Genomic DNA, 17,285 nt, shown 5'->3' with positions numbered 1-17,285 from the left:
GAGACGGAGGCAGAAACCCGCAGGAGGAACATGTGCACTCTCCCACCCCACAGCCTGTGAATCTAAGGAAAAGCAATTTAGCTGAGGCTGAATGGTGCTCCTCAACACTTCTAAGGACAACCCCCTTTTTAAGGACTAGTTCCAAGGGCAACAGACAACAAAGACATTTCCAGAAGTGTGTTCTCATTACTGCTGTGCTTCAAGCAAGCCAGGAAAGTCACTGCTGACCTTGAGCCAACAGAGAGGAGAGTAGTCCTGTAAAGTCTTGTAAGGAAAAAATTCCCCTTAACAAAACAACCCGGAGGAAGCTCTCCATGTTTCCTTTGCAGTCTGTCCCTCCTGGCCTCTTCTGCAAAAGTAAAGTTCTCTCTAAATAAGAAAATTGTCCTGAAATTGGTTAAATGCACAATTAGATTCTCTCTAGAAGAAATTGCTTCTCAATGTATGAGTTTGCTACAACTCTTTGAGCAAATCACCAGCAGAGCAAAAAGGATCAATTTAGTAAAGCTATTCGGTTCCAGTGAACCTAATCCAAAATAAATTAGTGTTAGTAAAATGGAGGAAAACCTTAGATTAGGATCTGTTATTTTAAGTTTTATTTCTTATTCTTAGAAAATTAGATTAACGTGCACTTTCACGCATCTATCACAGAACCATACATCCAGATTAAATGTTCTACTGATACCCAACTCAAGCTTTCTCTGTCAAATTTTCATGTTTTGGTGAAAGTTTACAGAACTACTGCAAAGTGTCAGGACGGGTATTTTTAAAACTATTTCCTTAATTACTCTTGGGCTGTTCTGCAAGGAGACTCACTTTGAAATGAGTGGTAGGTTTGCCATGAACACGAGGAATGTTTGTTTGCACAAGTATTGTTTCTTTATGTAATGAAAATTCTGCTGTGCAGAAAACAGAAGCTGATCTCAACTCACTACACGTGGGGACACCAACAGCCACTGAATAGACAAAATCTACATTAAAGCACATCATGGAGATTAAAATCTTGTATGGAGCAACCTTTCCACACCAGATTGTTGTTATTCAGAGGTGTTAACAAGTATGTTTATAGGATGAGATCATCAAAACCTCTGAAAGGCTGAAGAAGCCCAACAGCGGAGGTGTGGCTGAGAGTCCAGAGCCCAGAATATTTGAGTGTGTTCAAAACCAGGACAGTCAGTTTTCCTGTCCTTTCACTGAGCGCTCATGGAAGGCAGAGTGTAGGGTGTCTCCTATATGGATATGGGCATACTCCTCTAGAGGGCAATTAGAGCTATAATTATTGTTACTTTATCAATTACCTGCTGGAGGTACCTATGTCTTCCTCTATGGGAATCCTCTGAGCCTCAGTTGGCAACCTAAAGGTAGAAGCTCTGTACAAAAGCATGAGGACACTGTAATTTCACTCTCAACCTGTGGAACACTCATTTCCCCAAATAAATCAGAAAACACCCAAAACTGCACCACCAGCTTTGCAAAAATTAAGGAACACAAACCCATAACCCCGAGAGCCTTTTGCTTTAGTAATCCTTAATGCCTTTCACGGAGACAGCTTAAACTTGAGTACTCAAGAACAGAACTATTTCCTGAGAGGCTAAAAAGACTGAAGTCACTACATGAAAGCTTTCAAGCACTTACACAGCCCCCCAAAATATGGAAAAATCATCCAGCTACTGTATTACATGACATTGCATAACTGAGGAACACAAGCCAAATGGCTGTAATCCACCCTTAACAATTTGGGACGTTCTTGTCCGAATCGTTGCCAGTTTTAGTTTACTTACCAGGAGTTTGGTTTGCTTCTGGTTAAAAAAAGACTGTATTTCTTATTTTCAAACCATCACTACAGCAGCCGCAAAGCTGTCACCTTATATTCTTTAATTAATCATTAAGAAAAACAGAAACCTGTGAATCAAGAGGTCGTTGTAATAATAATGCATGAAATACCCTGAAGTTTCAAAAAAGAAAGCAAAAAAACCCCAAGCTACGTTAGTATAGTGCTCTGTAGCTAATAATGTTGATTTTATCCTTGTAAAAATGTCAAAATCTAAAGATATAAACCAGGCCAGAAAGATTTATTAGTCTCTAGCAGATAAATGGGCAGGTATGGTAAATCCTCCTGTTCGTAAACATGATTTCCCAGATTTTCTGCATTTGCTTCACCTCATGTGAACTACCAAAGCAATGCAGAACAGATACCTTATTTGCATCAAAGTAAATGATACAACTCTGTCCTGGTCCTTGTTGCTTCACACAGGTTATGATCTTTATCACCTCTTATCACTTCACCATTAATTCTTAAAACTGCAAATTAGATTGCAACACCCGTTGTACTGTCGAGATAACAAGTAGCAATGTCAGCCCTTGGCTTCATGCTCCGGATCAGTGGAAGGACTTGCCATCTGCACAGGTCTTTAAATAATACAGTATATGGAGGTGTATTAATCTTTACCATCTTCTCATTAGACCAAATTCTACAGCTAAGAGAAATCAAAACTCTCCTCCATTACCATGAGAAAAACCAAGACAACCCAAACCCCCAAAGTTTCTGCCTGCCACCAACGCCTTGTCTCTCCACCATCATCACTGATGCCTTCTGTACATGGAGAAAACCCAAAACTTAGAGAAAAGATGTTTTGAAAGATTTCTGTCTCCTTCCCACCCCCCACCCCACTTCATTGTCTTTTTTTTTTTTTCTTTTAAGTGATATTGCTGCCAAAAATATGAAAAAAGATTTTGCTTGTTCGCCATCACAAGAGAGGAAGGGAGGGGAAAGTCTATCCTATAGTTTAACAGACTTTCCAAAAATTATGCCCTCGAAGCTTTCAAATTCCTTTAAGATCTTTCAGAAAATCTGAAAAATACTGCGTAATTTTGGTATGTCAACTCTACAGAAGAGCTGGAGATTTGGGGGTCTCCTTCATTACCATATCACTTCGGGCAGTGGGACATCCCTTTAAATTCCTTTAACTCTGTGTTCACCACCTTTAGAACAGCAGGTTGTTAATGTTCATGATAACACTCCACTGCATAAGCTACTGAAACATATTCTCTATCATGGTCTCATTTGGGAGACAAAGTGGGAAGAGTTAAAAATTCTGAAACAAGCTTAGGAATTTGCACCCAACATCTGCTTGATTTAACACAAATCTAGGTTTCTTTTTTTTACTACACAAATAGTTTTCATATTTATTTCTTCTAGGAGGAGCACTCAATTTACTTAGAACAATGGCATCTGTGTTACTGTGCTTCTAAAACAAAGCTTGATTTATAAAATGTGATTAAAATTTCTAAGTGCTAAGAACTGTCCTTTGACTTTATACTTTCTCATGCTTTTTTTTTTTTTAAGATAGTCTGACACAAAGACTAGATTGTTATAACATTTTCTTTTGAAATCCTCTTATGTGTAAAACACCATGAAGATAGTTTCAGAGGTGATAAGAAGTGAAACTGTAAAATAAAAAGGAAGGACTTGAAGAAAAGGCAAAATACATAAAAATTATTGGGTTTGGAGGTTTTAAGGGGTTTGGTTTGATTTTGTATCAACTAAGTGAAAATGGAAGTCAGTCTCCACAAGTCTACAGCTTTATCTTTAATCCACTTCAACTGTGCTAATCAGACAGATCTCAGGATCCAGACCAATTTAAGACCATGCTCTGTTATTTGGGGGTAAACCCTTATCAAGCTTTGTATGCATTGCCAAATGGCAAACCCTCTGAGCACCAGCACATACTAACATGGACACAAACGGGACTATCACCTCACAAAAACAGTAAAAAACTTGAACTTCTAAAGTGGCCTCAGAATATTCCCAGCTGTAATTGCTCAGAAATGACACTGTTCTGCCACAGTATTTGCAGTGCAACACCGAAGAAATTCAGAGTTATCAGGTTTGGTTTGGGCTTTTCCCCTACCACTCCCCCCCCCCCCCAATCCTTTCTCTCTTTGCATGTGAAAGGCTTTCTATCCTTGAGAAACTTCAGTGTCTGAATTTAGATAGTTATGGTACAGGTCAAAATAAGACCATGTTCATAGCCAGCCTTTTTGACCAACAAGATCACAGAAGCAATACTAAATTATTACTTTTAGGCTTTTACTTTCACCGGAATACAAGATTGAGAACAATTGCCATAATTTAAAAAGAGAAAATAAGTTTGCTATGTATTGCCCAGGATAGTCCTGTTCTACAGTGGTAATTTCTACTTTCCTACTTTATTATAATTCATCTATACTGATTTTGTACCTCCTTCCTTCTGCACTCATTGTTAAAAATCAGGTTTTGCATCAGTAAATCGCCATAATCAAAAATCCCCTGATACATCTCAAGAATAATACGAAACTGGGAAAAAACACCAAAATCTCTAAATTCTGTCACACTGCTGTCCCTTCTCCTGCATTCCTTCTCGCTTCCCCCACTCCTGCTCTCCCCGTGGCTTTGTAAACAGAGAGTTTCTCACACTGTTTGTGCAGGAAACATCTCAGATGTGTGAAGCTGCTAAGTCTTTGTCTGTCCCACACGACATGAAATACATCAGGGAAAAAGTACAGTGGTGCAAGTTTTGGGTCATATGTTCTAGAGACACTTGACCTTGGAAAAATATGCAACCAGCTGTGTCCAAAGCTCTCTGATCCCCCCCTATTCCTCTGATAACACACCAACCTCTTCCTACCAAAACCATCTTACACGTCAGAGCAGCCCAATATCGAGTACCTCACTGCTGTTCTTTTCAAGGATTTTCATCTGCAAAAATAATCTAAGAAAGGGGAAATTCATTCTCCCGTGAACTTAGCTCAGATCAGACTCATTTCATCCCTTCCCCTTCTTCTGGGAGAGGTGATTCAATACAAGCCCCACCCTGGCAGCCAGACAATAAAGCTGCAAATAACTTATTCTGATCAAAGCCCCATCTGCTTGGCAGCAGCAATTCAACTGCACTTGTGGTTTTTGTATGGCTGCAGCTTTGGAATTGAATGATCCATTCATTTGGATGGAAGTTTAAACAAAATATGATAATTAGCATCAGCCACTGCGGCTTTCATGGCTACTGTCTACAAAGACATCTCTAATAAAAGGACTTTGCTGCTTTCCCATCTAATTACACAACATTGTTGAACAATAAAATTCAAATTTAAATCAGGCAGCTCTTTTTCTTTAAGTCAGTTAACAGACTTCCTGCCTTACACTACCTATCTGATGGTAGAGACAGACTATGGCAAATTCCACCTCCAAACCATCTCACTGAGTTTTGTTTCATCTTTCCCTGAGGAATATGGCTGAGGTTGGTAACATTTGACACTAATCATGCTAGTAAGAAAGCTGTCTATCTACCTTTCTGAAAGTAAAGTAGGATTGAAGCTTTATACCCAGAGCAGGGTGAAAATTCAGGCATTACATAGCATTGCAGTTTTATGACATAATAAAACATGCCAGCATACAGTGATGAATGTTTTTAATGAGACATCCACAATGTCAATAAAAGTCAATAAAAAATGTTATAGGCACAATCCTCAGCCATATAAACAATTAATTTATTGTGACCACTACCAGTGTTTGTTTATATACTACAATTCCTCATTATAATAAAAAATCAATAGTGAAAAAATTAATCTTTTTTTTAAAAAAAAAAAGAAGAAGAAAAGAGTATTTTTGGCAAATTATACTTTACGCAATCATATATAGGGCTGGACTTACCTGACCTTACAATGAAGCCAAGGTGGGCCTGACCAACATTTGGGTTGAGAGAGAAACCCCTGGGGTGTAACAGCAAGAAAAACTGTAGAAAAAAGCCAGTGGCTCAGTGTCAAATACATAGCAAACATTAGACCACAAAACCTGACTGAATGGAAAGACTTAATCTGGCTCCATCACTGCTGATGAGCTGATAGGCAGGAATAAAAAATACTGTTTTAAAGCCTCTGGCTGGGACAGGGATTTGGACACCTGAATTCCCTTAGGCTGCTCTGACAACTCCAATCTAAAGATTTATCCTAAAGAATTTTCTTGCCACCTTCTCTCTGCCAAGTGAAACAAAAAGGGCAGGTAGACGAAATGTATCGGAGGGAGTCACATATTTTAGTAGCATGAGTTATAATTTGAGGGAACAGTTTTACTGTGTATATAATAAGTCTGACATGTTTGCAAAACTCGTTTTTTAGAAATATAATTGGAAGAGAAAGCTCCAGGTGGGTAAACGGCATCCTCCATTAATTCCAAAACAATGAGAGTAACAGAAGGCACCAAAAGAGGAAAACTTTCTGTTTCAATAACATCATCTACTGTACATTCCCCAAACAGCTAAATCCCAAACAGATTGAGAACTGGAGTACAGACAGACAGCATTCCTCACTTACATCCTGCTGCAGAGCTGAACAGTAAAACAGAACAAGCTAAAATAGGAACTCTGTGTTAAATCCAACTCGACAGTCCCAGCTTTTAATAACCATTCCAAGGCAGTGCTCTCCCACCCAAACACCTCGGGCAGACCAACCTGGAAGCCCCTCATGTCCCACCCTGCAGTACAGCTACTCTCATCAGGCAATTATTTCCTTCTCCTCTCAGCCTGAGCTATATCCAGTCCCCCACTCTGAGAGCTGGAGGCTCCTGCTGCAGGTTTGCTGCCAAGGAAGATGGTGTGTGGACTTTTCTCACCTGACACGTAATAAGCAACTCATCTACCAATCCACCTCACCAAGCAATGAAACACAGACCATTTCCTGCTTTCCACTGGAAAAAAAAAAATACTGACAGTTTTGGAGAGAAGTGGCAAAAAGAATGGAAAGCAAAAGTGCTACTCCTCAGGAAACTGCTGGAGGGCCATTCAGCTGTGCCCTGTGCAAGGAGAGCTCACAGCAACCTGAAAACCCACACAGACAAAAATAGGAATTCTTGCCATAAATTACGGCTTCTTCAGAATTCTTCTGCCTGTGTCTTCTGGATAATATATTAAGATACAATTTAGAACTAGTCAATACAAGATTCATGAATGATTAATAAGTTTTCATATTATGTGATACTGATGGTTATCTCCACGTTAGGGGACAACATTTCACACAGCATACAGTACAACATCTGATACCCACAAGGCTCTGAAAGAGCAGAGACCTTTCAATTCCCTTTTGAACATCTGCAAGAATTCTGTGATTTCCTTGTATATATTTCCCTCATGTAACAGAACCTCTTGCCTGGCACTTTGTGCTTGGCAGGGAGAAGCCAGAAGTTTTTGTCTGGGTATAGTTTCCGAAGGTATGTTATAAAGTTATCATTTTGTTTCATTTATGATCCAAATACATGTTTGAATTTAGAAAAAAAAAAGTCATTAAAAAGCAATCTTCTAAGGTGTATTTTTTAGCAGGAATGATGCCAAATATTGTGTCTTTTATTGAAAGAAAATTTCATTAACTTGAAAATTATGTGTCACACACACATTACCAAAAAACGACCTTCTGCCCAGAGGAAAGTATTTGCCAGTTGCACAAGTAGTTCCATGCCAGGAGAAACCACGGGGGATTTCATTATGATACAGCAATTCTGTTTGGAATTTAACTTGAACCTTTCAGCAAAGAGTATTTGTTAAGTGAAAAGATTATTGCTGAGCAAAACTGAAAATTCCCCCCCCCAAAAAAGGAAAACCACCCACACTGCCACGGCTACAGCCACACAGGCTCAGAGCTCCAACACCTGTAACAGCTTCCATATGCACAGGGAGACTGATGCATCCCTAAGGAAAGATTCCCAGGCTGGGACTGGTATCACTGATCCCACTCCAGCACAGCTGATTCAGCCTGTGCTTTGCCTGCACATTCCAGCTACTGCCTTAGGACATGGGAGCTGTTGCTCTGACTGGGCTGTGAAGTTTTGGATATCACCTTTTTCCTAGAAGCCTTCAGCATTATCACAGATACACATTCAATTTAATCAGATTTGCTAGTCAGGTTGCTGTGTAACCTCTTCTTTAGTTCATGTAAGAACCAAATGTCAAACACAGAAAATATTCAGCTTCTCAGCACTTACTGTGCTGCTTCAGCAAGCCCTGACAAAAACTCCACAGGTATCTTTGTAGAAAATGGCAGTGATGTAGTATGGGGGGGGGGGGTAGTCAGTCTTCATCATACTAAAAACACTACAATTAGACACCTTCAGTTCCAGCAATGACAATGATGAATGATCTGCAGCTCTAATGGGAGAATTTTAAACTCTAATGTGAATTGAAAAGCAACACGTCAAAAAGAAGTACTTTCCTTCCATGAAAAAAAAAAAAAAAGCCTTCTTTTAAACTGTAAAAGGCACAAAAAAATAAATAGGAAAATAGAGGTGTGTAATACAGGGGTTTTTATGGAAAGGGACCCATAAAACCCAAGATGCATATTGAACTCACATTAGCCAATCTGGAACTAAACAATAAGTCCTGAAGACCAGAGGTAATCATTTTGCAGTATTCATCCTCTTGAAAAAGACTTCTGGAAGCAAGTGACTACCCCAGCTGCTTAGCAACATCTCAGTTATCAGGCCTTGGACTTGGCACCATCAGGAAAAAGAGGTTTTGATCCTTAGGAAAGGAGATTCTCATGAAATCAAGTTCCTGCTGACAACCCGCCAGGACAGATTCGTGCCCACCACAGGCCTATGTACGTGTTCAAGATCCTTTCAAACAGAAGAAGCTTTACTTTACAATTACTACTTTTGAAATGTGTTCCCCCCACCTCAGATTAAAGCCACCTGATCTAAAGCCAATCTCCTACTCTCAGACCAAATCCTACCAGCTGGTAACACCCTCCTGCAAGAGCCTGAGAGGTGCCTCAGTAGAGATTGTGGGCAACAGCTCTCAAGGGAAAGGATGAATGCACATGCTGTAGTAAAACTGCACAGAAGATATTTGTTTAGGGTACTGTGTTTACATGAAATGCAGTTTCAATTATCCAAAGCCATTATGATGATTATTTTTTCCCAGTAAATGTCATTGCTTGACAGAACTGTGTATTTCATTCCAGCACCTAACAGGCAGAATATTGCTTTTAAAACCAGCCATGGGAACCCTTCCATAGAATGTAAAATTAATGTTATGAAATGGTAACTATTGGGTTTTTTTACCATAAAAAGCAGAAATAGGCCTACTTTTCCCTCCCCTCTCCCTCAGTGCCACTCATTTCTCAGTGCATCTAATGATCAAGCTGTCCCTCAAAGGACCTGTCAAAACTCACCACTACTTTTTAATACACAGACTGCACCCACTAGCAGTGACTGGACCTATTTGGACCTTTCCATTTGCACACTTTTTGCATTTATATTTATTTTTTTATTATTATTTTTATTTTTCTATATTTATATTTATTATTCCATCCCTGCCATCCATTTGCCTCTTATGTCATATTTCATCTTGGAAAGCTAGACCAGATGACTGCAGACGTTCCTTTCAAAATAAATTATTCTATTATTCCATATTAACTCTTGCACTGCAGGTTCTCTAGGGGAAAAAACACTTCGTATAGAGATCCAACAAAAAACCTATGTTTGTTTTTTATCATTATTCCACAACATAAAAATAATAATCCTGGGTATGGCTATGAATATTTAGAATGATTAGTGGAAATATTATCAGTTTTCTCAGTATGCCTACACACACACAAAAAGCCAGCTCTCCCTTTCTGTGCAGAAAAGCACTCTCAGAGTTGTCATTAACACAACCTATAGGAAGATCCATTATCTATCCTAAAACACGAGCATCACATTTAAAGCCATGCCCAGCTCTGCCCAATGCCAGTGTCACATTATCACCTGCAACACTCATCTGAAAGTGCGTTACTGCGTGGCCTTCTCACCTTCCAGGCATCTGCTTAACATTGGCAGAGAGATATTCCAGCAGTGAATTTAAAAGATTACTACAGGTTTTCCACAACTGAAGTCTCTTGCCCGTGGCCTGATGCCTTACAACACAGCATAGGCACACAATAACCCTCCAGAAAAGCAGAGCCTGTCATGTCTTATTATTTAAATATTGAAAGGCAGATAAGTATTCCACTTAAAAGAGACAGGGCTTAATCTGTAAATACTTCAAAGGGATCTCTAATGACTTGACTTTAACTCATCTTTCCTCATTTTAACTGCTGCTTTGATGTCCTCCCTAATCTTCATCGAGCCCTCCACTCAAGAACACATCATCACACAGGAGTTTCTGAGGCTGTAACATGGACCACTGGCATATCAAATAAAAGTCACAAGTAAGTTACACCAGACAATCTGGTTCACTTGAGCAGTAAATGAGGCCTCTGTGTGCCACACTCACTGCTGACAGATACTCCTCACACATGGGACCGATACCGTATCAACACCAAACAGGAGAAAACAAAGACCTTTCCTGACATTTGGCCACACCTGGTGATGGTGACAACCTGCAGGTGAGGGAAGCATTTGCAGAGACTGCTGACAAAGGTTTCACCTTCACTGCCATGGCTTTGTCTTGTCACAGAGAAAGGTTTGTCTTTTCTCAAGGGTCTATCCATGCTATTCTACTGCGAGAGTTTAAATCAATAATATTTGCAAATAATGGACACTTCTAGCAGACTAAAAGGGGTTGTTGTTGTTGTTTTGTTTTTTTTTAATGCAAAGCAAGCCCCAAGCAAGCTAACATCATAATATCAAGACAGATATAAAGAGAGGATTACTTTTTCTCCAAAAGTATTTGTTATAACCTGGAGATACTTTCTATGTGGAATGGAAAATCAGTGACTGTTCCTATCCAGAGAAGCTACTTGCAGTATAAATACATTTAATAAATGTTATTTTTGGATTATGTATTAAATATGCACACTATAAAGAACAGCACACATACAGCAAGACTTGAACACTAAATACTACTAATAATAGTAGTTAACTACTAACCACTAAGACTCTGTATAACAAGATAATATTCTAAAACATTATAATGATGTTTCACCTTAAGGAAGTATTTTTCATCTTTGTAAGCAAGTATCAGAGATGAAGGATTCGATTGGCCATCCCAACAGATGAGTCTAAAGGGCAGAGCAAAAGACTGGCTGAACAGTGAATCACACACATGATCTAACATCTGTGCAAGTGAGGACCATCCTGATTTCTTATACTTCTCGAAAATGGAGGACTCCTTGCAGAGGCATTAACCAGCTTTTTTGTCTGCCACTTCGTCTTAGCAGCTTTTTCAGTCCTGAGAAAGATAAAGCTTCTCACAGTTTGCCCGCAAACTCTGCTCCCAGTTCCACCCCAGATAAGAGCATGAAACCTGGAGTCACTGCCCAAGAGCAGATACCAAGCAAAGGGTATCTCACCACTGCTCTGTTCAAAGGGCAAACATGGGATTTAGCTCTGTGACAGCTCAGGCAGTAAAACAAACAGCATGCCAGCTCTGCAGAGCAGAACCACAGTACAATCAAAAGCAAGTTGCACGGCAGCCTACCCACTGAAAACAGGCTGTGAAATGCTCCGTATTGCCCAGTCCCTGAACACTGGATGGAAAAGTCTAAGAACAGTTCCAAAGCAGCAAGACATCCAAGTCAGAGTAGGACTCATGCAATTAATTTTTTCATCATGTTTAATGTATGACCAATAAGCCCCTTGTCAAGTCCCACTGCAGCCTAACTCTTGATTTCCCACAGTCTCCAGTGGGTGCATTGTGATGCCCCCGCTAGTCTAACAGATTTTATCTAAGCACTAAAGAGAGGTAATTTTTTCATTCCCTAGGAATTCACATGGCTTTTGACAGTGGTAGCAATAAATTGGCAAAAACATTAGCAAAAACAGAGTAAGCTGTGTCTTAAATGCACCTCTTGCAAAGAAGAAAAAAAAACCCAACACATTATTTAAATCTTATTTTTCTATCTAACCAGCAGATGAAAGAAACTCCTCTGCTTCATGCAACCAGAATGCAACTTAAAGAGTAAAACACAAATTTCTGAAAGTGGTAAAGTCCATTGATCACCTGCCCCATCTGCTGCAGAAAGACATCTACTGATTATAAGTACAGTACAAAACATATCTTGCAATGCTTATTAAGGCTCCATCAAGCTGTACAAACTCTTTCATTTGCCTTCCAAATCTCCAAACAGTAACTATGAAATAAGGAGCATTATGTTACCATACCTGTAGTACCAACTCTTTGCAGGCATGCTGGGAAAAATCCGTGCCACAGCAATGCAGGAGCTTCCTTTGCTATCTCTAAATAGAAAATTTTCAGAAAAAACAAAATTGTACAACGAGATTTCTGCACTTTCACTTGTGCAATTTATTTCTGCAGTTTAAAAATAACCTGTGATTCCAGAGTAGTTCAGACTGTAAGTGAACACAGAAAAATTTATTGCATCATTTCCTTTCCTCTAACAAATTCTGTCTCTGATTTTGTACAGGCTGCATAAACCTGTGGTTCTTTCAAGAACTGTATCTAGGTATACAAGGTCCCATAACCTTAACTGAAGTAAAATGTGCCTCAATTCTGACAGTTTTGCTGTATTAATTTCTCTTTTAACTCTCCTTGCAATAAGTTACTCTTCCTAAATTTTCATGTAAGAGCATCAAATTAAAGAAGGCCTTATACATATGAAATGCACTGTGGAACAGAAGCCCAACCCATCATAAAACAAAGAGCAAATTTTCACAGCAAGGGACTCAAATGATTTGCCAACCAGCAATGATTTGCTGAAATAACCTGAGAATGACAAACAAAACCTGAAACAAACAAAAAGTTGTCCACAGTCTGCTTGAGAACAATGGCGAAATAGAAAGATAAAAAAGCCACAGTTCATTCATTAATTCACAACTACTAATTTTATGCACTGAATTACAATGGTATTTTGGTCTGAAAAGCAAATACTGGTGTCTCCTATGACATGAATTTCGACTATAGTATTTCAAGCAGATGGCTGTAGGAGTTTGGATTATTTTCTTGTTTACTTCTTTCATTTGCTTGGGGTTTTTTTTAAATCTGGACCAATTCCTACCCAAGCACAAAACTATAACTAGATAAGGGATTTTCAGTATTTGCAGTCTGTGCTAATAAGAGTGTGTATATTTAGGGCGTATATTAATTAGCATAAATATCAAAATAAACATAAGAAATTGGGGGGGTTAAATTATGTATACCCTTTATTATGCCATAGGTGGCATTTCTGTGAATTGCAAGTTCCTGTAAAACCTCAGGCACATAAAAAATAGAGGGGAAAAAACCCCAAACTTTTAGAATAAGTGAGGGCCTTGAAGTGAATAAAGCGGTCTAATCTGGTGGGATACCCTTCCTACGTGAGACAAAGTTTTTGAAAAGGGCAGGAGGGTTGGGGACCTAAGCAACAGAGGTGGCAGCAGCTCCAGGTTTGGAGCAAGATCCAAAGTCCAAGAGCACCTCCTGCTTCCCCATCCCTTTGGAGGGGCCACTCTGAGCCGGAATCAGGAGGTGCTGCTGACACCGTGTCGATGCATGGAAATGGCCTGACTGACATGAGCTGTTTTGACAGGTCAAACACCAGCTCCAGCAATGTCTTTGAGAGTCCAGGGATCATGGAAAAGCAGAACATGCAGCTACAAGGGAATGACTCTTCTCACTTTTGGCATATGAAGACTTTTCAGGGAACAGTGTCTCTAACTGCTCCCAGGCTAAGAAAAAGTTTGAATATTTGTTTACTTCTTTGTTTAATCTTTAAACACATAAAATTCATTTAAACACACTCAAATCAGAATGGTGGTAAGCAACATCAAGAATGGGGTCCTGCCATGAAATCAGGAATTAGTAGTTATTGCAGATAAAAAAGGAAGAGGGACCCAAGAGCAAATTGTGTTTAACTGAGACTGTATTTTTTTAATAGGTCCATTTTTTGTCTTAATAATAAGAGATCCTACTTTGTGGGCTCTGAACCATGGCACAGACAGACCTTGGATTGTAAACCTCAACTTAGTTTCTACATGTTTGACTTCCTAAGAATATCTACAAACTTTGGGTGCAAAAAATACATTTAATTTTAATTATAACTTCAAACTCTTCTTGGAGATTTTTAATTTATCCATTTTACATATCAGTGAAATGTGGCTGTGGTTATCAGAGTCCCCTTGGGCGAGTTCTGAAGGTGAAAAAGCCACAAAAGGAAGAAAAACAGTTCTGTCAGCAGCAGGGTACAATCAATAGCATCCCAGATTAGACAGTCAGTGCCACAGTATATCATTCCCAATTTTTTAAAGAAACATTTTAAATTGAATTCTTAAATAATTTAAAGATATCTACTTCATATATAAGAAAAAGAGCCATTAAGGAAGCACTTTACAAGAGACCTCTAACTTTCATCACCTTCAGATGAACCCGGCTGAACTGAGCCTAAACTTTCAACATTTGTATAAACTCGTTAAAAAGTCCTTAGCATAAAAACAAAGATTTACAAGATTCCTTTAAAAATATATTTAAATAAATTATGCCGTGTAACTATATATCCACAATTTTTAAGTTCATGTGCTGTTAAAAATAAAAAAGAACACATAGTTTGAATATTTGGTGACTGGATCCCATTTGGTTTCCACTTCCATTCAGTTTTTCATATACTAACACTATTACCTGAGTAATTCACCACAAATTAATTTTCAGTGGGACTCAAATGCATAGATATTTACAAAATCTTTCCTTCCTGTTAATAGTAGTTAAAATAAAGGCTGAAGTAACATGCTCTTGTACTGATACTTTCACTAAAATGCAAAAAATACTTTAGACACTAAATTGAATTCAAAAGACAAGCAGACCATCAATCACAGACGTGGTTAATTGTGAATTTTCTTAATTTTATGTAGAAAACCCCAGATGGCTATATGTTACCAAAACTTAACAAAAAATAGCACAATAGTTTTTATGCATTATTTCAAAACTATCCTACAGAATACAATGTGGTTCCTAAGCATTAAAAAGAAAAAAAAAAAAAAAAGAGCATTGTTTTCGAATTCCTTCTGCATGGAAAATTCTGCAAGCAACCCAACACTGAGTAATCCAGAGGGTACTGCTGGAACCAGTCCATTCTTTGCTTTAGTACCAGAAAAATTATTGAAGGGTTGGTCTTTTTTTTTTCAGATAAACATCGGGACAAACTGGCCAGTGGGATTCATTTGGAAGTCATTATTCACCACTAGAGACACTACTTTGTTTGATGGAAAGAAAGCATTTTAAACAAGCAAACATCCTACCTGATCATTAGGTTGGTGTTAACAACCATCAAACCAAGCACCTGGCCAGTCCAGGAAAAGCATCTGAACACACACAGATACAGCTCAGGTTTTTACCCCACCTGCAACATTTCTGCTGCAGGGCTGCACTGTGTTTCATTATTTACTAACACCTTGAGCATCCCAAATCCTGCAGCACAGCATGTCACCGATGAGCTGCTTATAAATCAGCTTGCCACAAAAGTAACCAGCAATAAAACAAAATAAAGACTTCACACACACACACACACAAAAATGATAATTCCTCCTTACTCTGAGAATTCTTATCTTCCCCTCAACTACGTCTTCGTTTTCCTTTATTGGTTTATACGTGTCATGACTTGAGCTGCCACTAAAACTTTCAGAGAAGCAACAGTTGCAAACACTGTGAGGGATTAAAAACCTCCTTATACATTAGGAAGACCAAAATTCTGTAACTCTGAAAACGTTCCGTCAAACATACACATTCATACCAGCATTCCTCCAGTGCCCAGCACGCAGCCAAGTGTAAGAGCACATGGACAGCCAATTTTCTAACTCATTTACACTGCAGCCACCACTGGCAGGTGCACTGTGCTCAAAAGGGATGAGAAGCTAATATGCTCTGCCTTAATGCAGATGGTCACATTTGGGCTGCTTTGCACCTCACAATATCAGAACCACGGAAAGAATGTAATAAAGAAATGCCAAGAGACAGGCTCTGCCTTGGTGTGCCCAAAACATCTCACTCTGCTCCACAGGTCTTAAACTAAACAAGCCTTATCTGCCTCTTAAACCTCTCCCAGCTTGCCCATTCTCGCTCTGCAGGTTCCCTCTGCTCTGTGTTCTCTTGGCAGGGCCGGTTCAGGCATCCCACAAGTCTGTCAGCAGCAGCCTGGGAGGATTGTGTGGTTCAGCCCCGGCAGGAGGTTGACACCTCTCCCTGTCTCCTCACTCTCTGGATCGGGCTAACAGGGAGCCCAAAGCTCATTTCTTAACCCTTTCCTCCCCTGATTCCATTGCCAGTTCAGAGAGCACAATCTGCTTGATATATATATATATATATATAAAATAAAGCCACTGGAGCCTCTGCCACAGCTGGTGAGGAACATCACTGCTGCTTCCAGCCACAGGACACAATAACTTCTCACAGAGGGTGAAGATGTACATGGGCATAACTGTCTGTAGCATAAAGCTTTAGATCCTCTGGGGCTGTCAAACTAGAGCAATCAATAAGAATTAATCTGTAGTTTACAGGACTTGAACTGTTCTTCCTGATCGTATCTGACTCCAGTGAAAAGTTCACACAAAGGGTAGCCCGTGTGATTTAACCTATAGTAAACCGCACATCAACGTATTTAGGGTAGAAAACCAGGGCAAACAGTTCCTATTTGCCCTCTCATTTAAAAAAAAAAAAAAAGCTTTAAAAAAGTGAAGGAATGTCAGAAGAAGTGGTACTGAAAAAACCTCTACATGAAAAAGAACATGAGAACACATGAGAAAACATTTGATATCATTTTTTTACTCCATGTATTTGCACGTATTTAAATTTTCAAAATATTTCCTAACAGCGAAATTTCTACGTTGCCTGCTAGGAAGGAGAGTTCATCCTTTATTAAACTCTTTACTAATCTGAATATTGTTGGAGAGTTTTCCCAGAGGGACAATACACAGCCTGATAATGAAAGTTGTAAAGGGAGCAAGAACACAGCTCACAACCCAGAACTGCTTCAGGGGTTTTAGCCTATTTTAGATCAATGTCTATTAGAGAGAGCAGTACTGTTTTTGCCAAGACCCACTATGCTCTCAAATGTTTCCTGACCACTTACTTTACCACTACAAAAGGGAATTTTAAAATTTAAAAGTGGAATACAAATTAAATGAACATTTTTAAGGGAGTTTGTTTGTTTGTTTTTCTTAACTGGCATCTTTTGATTCACAGACAAGTTTTGGATGATGCAGTACTATCAGAACCAACTGTTCAAAGATGCTGAGTCAGGCCACAAATTCCAGGAGATCTTACAGAGAAACAGTCAAGCTGGACATTTTCTTTAACTTCTATTTTTATAATCTGTTTTATAATTAATGTTAAGGTCCACAAACTCTTGCTAGCCTA

General features: G+C 39.0%; 1 protein-coding gene across 2 annotated transcripts in view; it reads right to left on the bottom strand.

Annotated features, from left to right (window-relative positions):
* LOC114067783 (SPRY domain-containing SOCS box protein 4-like) overlaps positions 1 to 17,285 on the bottom strand; it is a 136,000-nt gene that overhangs the window by 94,665 nt on the left and 24,050 nt on the right. The window contains exon 1 of one of the 2 annotated variants that reach the window (XM_027903457.1): positions 229 to 247. The exons of the other annotated variant lie outside the window; for it this stretch is intronic. The gene's annotated coding sequence lies outside the window, so the exon portion shown is untranslated. Of the gene's footprint in view, positions 1 to 228; positions 248 to 17,285 lie in introns of those variants that run through there. 2 annotated transcript variants of the gene reach the window in all.

The sequence above is a fragment of the Empidonax traillii genome, unplaced genomic scaffold (assembly GCF_003031625.1).
Source record: "Empidonax traillii isolate 1590-97213 ecotype Southwest subspecies unplaced genomic scaffold, ASM303162v1 scaffold961:size224692, whole genome shotgun sequence".
Lineage (NCBI taxonomy): Eukaryota > Metazoa > Chordata > Aves > Passeriformes > Tyrannidae > Empidonax > Empidonax traillii.
This window is presented reverse-complemented; position numbering and strand designations above follow the sequence as displayed.